This window comes from Empidonax traillii, unplaced genomic scaffold, assembly GCF_003031625.1.
Source record: "Empidonax traillii isolate 1590-97213 ecotype Southwest subspecies unplaced genomic scaffold, ASM303162v1 scaffold684:size475977, whole genome shotgun sequence".
NCBI lineage: Eukaryota > Metazoa > Chordata > Aves > Passeriformes > Tyrannidae > Empidonax > Empidonax traillii.
In genome coordinates this window covers 364,608-370,859 of record NW_020955877.1, presented here as the reverse complement: position 1 = coordinate 370,859, position 6,252 = coordinate 364,608, and the positions used below count along the sequence as shown (strand labels likewise).

Sequence of the window (6,252 nt, the reverse complement as noted above, 5' to 3'; positions counted from 1 at the left end):
ATCTCTTGGCATAAATATTTGTGTTTCCAGTACCTCAGTTGTTCTGATATTACTGCCTGTATACGTTTTGTGAAGTGGTCATGTTTTTTGGGTAGGTACATGTGGACTCTGTAGTATGTAAATGTTACTTGAATTTGTGCTTAATTATAGTATGTGGCATGTGCGTACAGCTACTTGGCATTTGACGTATGGATGCTATTTGCCTGCCTTGCAGGAAAGTTATGGTCCCACTCTCAAGAGGATGTTTCACAGTTCTTTATCAAGAGACAAAGCTAGCTGCAGCTGACCTGCCTTGGTTCTATTTTGGTAACTAAGAATATAAAGGAGTAATGTTTTTACACTCTGAAGATGGTGCTGTGTCAAGAAGGACTTTTTTTTATTTTGTAAGTACCTTATAGGAGGAAAGATTGGTGATGTGCATGGTGGGGTTTTACTGCCTCTGGTGCTTTGTCATGTATTTGGTTTAATGTTTTTGTCCTAATCTCTTCAATAAATAAAATTGTGCATATTTAACTAAACATGAGTGGTGAACGATGTTCTTACACTCAGATGTTATTTTTTGTGTTGCTGTGATCTGTGTGCCAGTCCTGTGATCTGAGCAAGCTTAGCACTTAGATTTACAAGGTAATACTGTAAGCCTTTTCATAAAAAATTTTACCATTTGCTATGAAGAAAACTGGCTTTTATTTTATTTTATTTTGGCTTGTCCCAAGCCCAGTTACCTTCTCAAGAAGGGTATTGAAACATGATGAGAACTTTGGTGGTGGTGGGAGGCTCTTTGACCAGTTAAGAGATACCGAAATGGAGTGAGCTGCCCCTTGCACTTTTCAAAATTCCAGAGGAATGTACCTCTTGCATTTGCACCTCAATTCCAGAAAGGATGGATATGAATTTGCACCTACTGATTTACTGTCTTTAATTTAAGGCCAGATTGTGTTTCTGTCACTCATCTTCAATAATAATTAAAAAATGCAGATAGTGACATCATGTATAAGTGCATATGGGGTAATGCTTTGTGAATATGAGGCAGGACAGATGAATCCTGATCCATTAAGACAATTTGAACTGTGCTTTGATTTGAACCACTGTGCAGGCTGTTTTCAGCACTTTTATAGTTTGAAAAATCTAAGGGTGGCTGACAGTTACCCCTAAAGAAACCCGAGCACGTTAAACCTCCCCAGTCCAAGAGTATTGTACCAAAACTGCTAACACGGGGTTTATTGTTACAGGTCAGTCTGACTAACTTTGTACTACATGATTTCATTCTAGGTAATTCAGTGTATTGAATATTTGAGTTGGTAGGTTGAGAATTAAGACTGTTGATTATAGCACCAACCAGAAATGTTATTAACATGTAGAAACACTTGAAGATTGGTTTTTAAATGATCTGTATGCCTGCAGCCAAAGTTTAAATTACTTGAAATTCTTTCAAATCAAACTCCCACAATAAATGTGCTTTATAGAAAAAAACAGATTGTAATCAGTCATAGAGAGAAGGGGAGCACTGAGGATTTCCCTCTCCTCCACTAAAACTTATGTGAACAGCTTCTGTTCCGTTTGGGTGGAAGTAGTGAGACCTTATTTTCCAGCAACCTGTATGCTTGCTTTTTCACTGCCAGTAATTATATGAAAAATGCAGCTGACTAATGATTGCTCATTTGCAGTGAATTTTTTACTTGAGGCTAAAGCTTTCTCAGTGTTGCTGCAGAGGAATCCTTTGGCAGCTGTAGTCAGCTTTATAAAATGCTGAAGGGATGTCTTGTTTTTGGAGATTCCTCGTCCCTGAAGTGAAACCCAAGAGGGGAATTTGCAATTCAAACAGCTGATTTCTGGCTTTTCTTTTTATTTCATGGGCACTGCTAGTCTAGTACAGGTATAGCACTGCTTGCTGCAGAAATGCCTCAAGACAGCTTTCTTAGTGCTGCTCAACCCTTGAGTTGGTTATCAATTGCAGTTTGATGAAGGATTTTGCCGAGCAGACTGTCAGATAGTCTTAGTTGCCTCTTTGTCCTGGGGAAAAGGATGATCATCTCACAACTATGCAGGGGGAAAAGCCATGTCTACAAACAAAACCGTTTCACAGAATATGACCCAGTGACAGACTTACGGACCAGAGGCCCTCTATCCCCTCTGTACCCCTCCCAAATGAAAAAAAATAAGGTTTTGTTGGGGTTTTTTTGGTGTTTGTTGTTTGTTTGTTTGTTTTTTTAAACCACAACTATATTCTATTACTAAATATTTTCTCAGTGCAGAACTGTGTGTTATTTCAAGCTACAGGCTTTTCTTGAGGACTGCACAAACAAGTGACAGTTATTCCTTTGGCACCATGATGTCATATAACCTGATCCCTTAGCCTCACTGAGGTGTACATGTGTTCTGGAGATAAACAAATCAGTTAAAAATGCATTATCTTGTAGATGAAGTAACCCTGGTAAACTTGTGTTTCTGAAAAGAAAAAAAAAAAAAAACACAAAAGCCCAACTCAAGCCCCTAAAACCCCCAAACTGTTCTTTCCTGGTAGTCGGAAAGGGTATGAAATGTGATGCCAAGGAAAAATTATTAAGAAGGGGAAAAAATAATACTCTTCATCCTGAAATGATTGTGTTGAAATTTGGAAATGTATGAGTGAGCTCTGTGACTAATAGTATAATGAATACCAAAAGAATTAAGTAATGATCAGTTCTTTATTCTTAAAGTTTTGGCTAAGGTTTCTATGAAAAACTTAATAAGGTAATAAGTGACAGTCTAGCTAGCAACTTAACTAGCTTGTCACTGTCCTGTTCTTTCAATAGAAGCAAATGTTGAAAATTGGTAACATGATGAGACAAATTGAAATCAAAGTATAAGTAAAACAGAGTGTAAATGTCCTGTAATATGGTGTAATTCCTCTGGAACAGGAAAAACAGCTGAGGAAAATTTCTTAAGAAGAACCACAAACCCAAAACCCAACTTAAATCAGGCCAGTTCTGCAAATGAAATTTGCTTTTCCCAATGTTCTTGATAGTTACATTCTCAGTACCAGTTTCTGTGCCTCCATTTCAGCTTTTTTGACTTCTGAACTAAACAAATTTAGACTATTACCTTGAAATTTTGATTCTCTGGAGATGCCTTGCCAGGGGCCTCTGTAAAAGTTTGAAACTCTAGACCATATTTGACTTGGAAAGCTTAAAGTATATCGATGAGTATATACAAATGTGAGGAAAAATACATTTACAGTGATGGTAGTGTAAATTCTGAGAAATTAATTTGGTATTATTTGCTCTGATGTAAGTGAGAAGAATGCATTTCTTAAGTGCCTAAATGGGCCTGACTTCTCTGCTCAGGGGTGTTATTTATTCTTTTTATTACTCAATTTAAATTCATTTCGACTCCTCACAAAAACTGGCTTAGTACAGGAGTGGATTTCTTTGTTCTGGCTCTCCTGCCTCCTTCACCCAGCATCTGTAGCCAGGAAGGGAAAAAGGAAATAATCTTGGTGTGGCAGCTTGTGGAAAGTAATAGGTTAGTTGCTGCTGTGCTTATTTCTGCTCAAGAGATTAAAGCATTGCAAAGCTGATGCTGATGTCATTCCAAGCACACAAAAAGCTGACGTCAGTTGTACAGTATATTGCAAGGTGTTTATCTCCATCTGATTAGGTTGGCAAAGTAGGCATTGTGAAAGCAGCACACAAGAAAGGAAACTGTGTTTGTCCATGCTTTCCACTCGCCCTCTGGCATCGGAGTTCAATCCTGGAAAGACTGAAACACATGGGGCTTGATAAGGCTCCTGTAGAAATCTGTGGTGCTACCATTGTGCTCAACTTTTTCCCATCTAAATCTCCAAACATCTCCAAACCAGGTCTGAACTTTCAGGCTTCTCAAAGCCCATCAAAGTGACAAAGGAAGAAAGGACGCTGTGAAGCACAGTACAGACACTCTTGTGTGCTCACCTAAGGGTGGGTCATTGGTCAGTGAAGAACGCAGAATTGCTGCCAGTCAGTGAACTGCAGGATGGGAGGCTGCTGGCCCTACCTGTAGCCCCTGCCTGCTGCCCAGAACATGCAGGTAGCACTGGCTGATGCCACAGGAGCCCAAGTTACGCTGCCTCTGCTTCCCCTGTCTGCAGGAGTGTGTGCTGGACATGTGGAGGGCGGAAACAGAAAGCAGGTTTCGTCCTTCAGTTGTGACCAAATGTGCCTTTATGGGCAGAAACTTCCACCCGTAACTGCAAATACCTGCAGTAGGAGGACATCTAGGAATAGTGTGCTCTATGGGTCAAATCCAGTTCTTCAAGGTACAGGGCAGAGGTGGATAAATGTGTGCTCATACTGAGAGCTGATTTTCTTTCTTCCAACTTAGCTCGTTGTTTCTCTCATAACAGTTTATTATTAAAATTTGGTCTCAGTCACTGGAAATAAGAATAAAATGCATTTTAGAATATCATGGGTTGAAAAAACACATTCAGTTGTGGTTTAATTTTAGGAGCTCAGTATCAGCCTGCTAGAAGAGGGAAGTGCATGCTTACTGATCACCAATGGCCATTTTATGACTTCATATTTTGTTTAATTCTACTTTCTCCTATGTATAATCACCACAGCTAGAGATTATTGGTAATTTTAAGTGTTTGTAATTGCTAATCAAGCATTTTAGTTTTCACATTAGAAAGAAATGTGCCTGATCCATGCCTTTAGAGCTGCTGTAAGATGAAATGTGGGTAAAAATTGCAGCTCTTCTGGGTAGCAAGTTTCTGACAGGACTCCAAATGCGTTAGGGTAAAAGGATTTTATTACGTACAAAGTTTTTATTAGAATAAATGTGGCTTCAAAAATTACATAACATGCCTACTCTCCTTGGTAGCTCAAATCAAGGCCAATCAAATCAAGCTGCTCAAGATGAGTAAGTACATGCATATTTTACCAGTTGTTACTTTTTAAAAACTCTCTCATTCAGTCAAAGGAACATATCTTGGAAGAGCAATAGCATGATTGCAACAGAGAATATGTGGCAGAGAAAGAAAAAGCATCTTCATTTTTCCTTTCTTTTTCTATTCAACATGATGGGAGATGTTGACAAATCCATTTTCTTGGTTCTGTGTAGAATATCGAGTCTTTGCCCTGTCTGAGGAGCTGCTAACATGAATAACCAGTGATCTCATGTAACCTCAGGACAGCAGTGAGATTTGTCAGAAAGTTCACAATGCTGTCTTTAATTTAAAAAAGGAACATCAGCAACATGAATTGCATGATTCAGAGAAATCCAGTGACATTTTGCTATTGTCTGCAGTTGATAAATCTGGGAGGAGTCAACATCGCCTGATTTCATCCCTGCTGATTGATCACACCATGACTATAACCTACATTTTACTGCAGGATGAAAATTTCCTGGATAAATTTATCTGGATAAATTTAGATAAAGCCAGGACAGGATGGATCAAGGTTGCATTTATGTCCTCCAAGCACAGGAGATGCAGAGTGATTGTGCCCTTCCTCATTTTTTTTAGCCTTTATGAGAAGTCTTTATGCATAGGTAAATGTAAAGAAGATAAAGTTCTATGCCCCTTCTGTAGGAGAAACATTACTGAGCCATTCCAGAATAATACCTCATGCCAACCTGTCCAGGGCCAAGTGGAATTTTGAGTTCTACTTATTTGCTAGTTGAGCAAGGGTTAGGCTGTACCTTGTTTTTTCATCAAACATGCTGGGATTGTAGAATTGATTTTGCAAAATGCCATAGTTTAACAAGATCTCCCTCTTCCACAGATCTCCTCCAACAATGTCATCACCATTTTCTGTAGTTAGTTATTTTTAGAGAAATTAAGTTTTTAGGTTTTAGATAGTCTTGCCCATAAATAAGTGTTGAAGATAATGACTGTAGCAGATACTGGATATTTTATGCAAGCAATCATAAACTTTTGGTAATCTATTTTCCTAAATTACAGAACAAGGATGAAAATCCCTCCATCACTGTGTTTAAACAGTTTTATCTTCTGACTTTTTCCACCCTGCCAATACACTTCGCTTTTATTTAGAGCAACTGCAATTGTAAGTGACACTTGCTACCATGGGGTTTGTGCTGTCAGGTCACTCAGAGTGCATTTGGAGGCCACCATGGTGAGCACATCATAGAAATAAGAGAGAAATGTGTGTTGTGTATTATATCCAAAGGCTATCTATCTCAGAAACACCAGACTTTTCTAAGGGGTAGAAGGCTTCTCATCTTCCTTCTAATTGTAGATGGGATTAAAAGACTCTAAATGTTGCTATTCCCATCCAC

The 6,252-nt window shown here is 38.7% G+C and overlaps 1 protein-coding gene across 1 annotated transcript in view; it reads left to right on the top strand.

Annotated features, from left to right (window-relative positions):
- TRIB2 (tribbles pseudokinase 2) overlaps positions 1-518 on the top strand; it is a 20,918-nt gene extending 20,400 nt beyond the window's left edge. Inside the window, exon 4 of the mRNA XM_027899696.1 lies at positions 1-518. This exon is cut by the window's left edge and continues 1,832 nt beyond it. The gene's annotated coding sequence lies outside the window, so the exon portion shown is untranslated.
- Positions 519-6,252: the final 5,734 nt, after the last annotated feature.